This window comes from Nerophis lumbriciformis, linkage group LG03 (genome assembly GCF_033978685.3).
Source record: "Nerophis lumbriciformis linkage group LG03, RoL_Nlum_v2.1, whole genome shotgun sequence".
Taxonomy (NCBI): domain Eukaryota; kingdom Metazoa; phylum Chordata; class Actinopteri; order Syngnathiformes; family Syngnathidae; genus Nerophis; species Nerophis lumbriciformis.
The window spans coordinates 48,184,330-48,185,983 of NC_084550.2; the positions used below are offsets into that span (position 1 = coordinate 48,184,330).

The following is a 1,654-nucleotide window of genomic DNA, read 5'->3' on the forward strand; positions in this document are numbered from 1 at the left end:
CTACCCCTTTATGTTTCATAGCATTTCCTAACAAATTTGTTTGTATTCAGTCTTTAACATAACAGTAAATAAGTACATAAGTAAGTAAATAAATATTTAATTCATAAAGTCCTCATATATACATAATTAAGTTATGTTTCACATGATGAAATGAATACGATTATCAAAGATTTTGTTAAAGTTTAGGATGTTTGTCAAGGTTGTTCTTCCTTGAATATTTTAAACCGTTTTGAGTTTGAACGGTTTCCTAAACTGGATCATAATAGTACTTTGTTTGATTTATTGGCATAATCCATTCCATAATTTTATTCCATATACTGATATTCTAAAGGTCTTAAGTGTTGTAGGTGTATACAAATGTTTTGTTTAATTTAAAGAATTATTTCTTCTTTTTTTGGGAAAACTTGTTGCACATTCTGGGGTAATTGGTTATATTTTGCTTTGTACATAGATTTAGCTGTTTGCAAATGCACCAAATCCTTTAATTTCAATATTTTTGATTCAATCAATCAATCAAAGTTTACTTATACAGCCCTCAATCACAAATGTCTCAAATGGCTGCACAACGACATCGTCAGCTCAGATCCCACATCAGGGCAAGAAAAAACTCAACCCAATGGGAACAACGAGTAACCTTGAAAAAGACCACAGATGTGGGGGGCCCCCCTTGGGCCACCGGTGCAATGGATGTCGAGTGGGTACAGTTAAAAACGTGATAGTCCAGTTAATAGTGAGGCCAGCAGTGGATCCTCTTGAATGTAGACAAATAAGCAGTGTAGAGGCGTCAACAACTGATGCGTAGAGCAGTGGTCCATCCAACAGCAATCGATTCCGCCTAAGGACTTTTCTAATTCTACCAAGGTTGATTTTTGTAATGCTATGTCGAGGTCGTCAGCTGCTGCATCCCTAACCTTTAATTCGACATATTGACTCTGACAAACCATTTTCACTTTTTGCAGACTTGCTTTTGCATCCTAATTTCGAGGGGTGCAACAAACATTAGTAAAATACTGTGTTTGATTACTGCAGGGCTGTGCAGCAACGCCGAGTCCACACATCACAACATTCGGTGAAGGATACTGTGGTCACTTCTCAAATTTCAACAAGATGGTAATTGAAAAAAATAAGAGGCACCTGAACCATCTCCCCGTCAGGGAATCGAACCCTGGTCTTCCGTGTGACAGGCGGAGATACTGTCCACTATACTAACAAGGACTGCTTGCCATGATGTTTTCCTGGGGACAAGCAAACAGTCTTGGCTTTTGCCTGCCACACTGCAACCAAAGTGTTGCGATTTCATATTTCTGCTTTCTCATAATGCCCACAAATTGATCCTCCTGAAGCACGGATTGAGGGTAGTGTGGCCGAGCGGTCTAAGGCGCTGGATTAAGGCTCCAGTCTCTCGGGAGGCGTGGGTTCAAATCCCACCACTGCCATTTTTGCTGGTAACGCACTTGTATCTTCCCTGACTGAGGCAATAAGACCCTGGGCCTCATTTAGAAAGCTTGAAAAAATAGGGCCAAAACGTTAGCTTTGGAATTTTCCATGCCAGGAATGCAATAAAAAAAACACAACCAGCACAGACTTAAGGCCCGCCAGCAGCGTCCGGTAAAGCTAAAAGGTGGTCGAGGTTGTATGTTTATCAACATGTTGT

At 40.1% G+C, this 1,654-nt stretch overlaps 1 non-coding gene across 1 annotated transcript; it reads left to right on the forward strand.

Moving 5' to 3' along the window:
- The first annotated feature begins 1,354 nt into the window (after positions 1-1,354).
- trnal-aag (transfer RNA leucine (anticodon AAG)) lies at positions 1,355-1,436 on the forward strand. Its single transcript has one exon. It is a non-coding gene; the product is annotated as a tRNA-Leu (tRNA).
- The last annotated feature ends 218 nt before the right edge of the window (positions 1,437-1,654 follow it).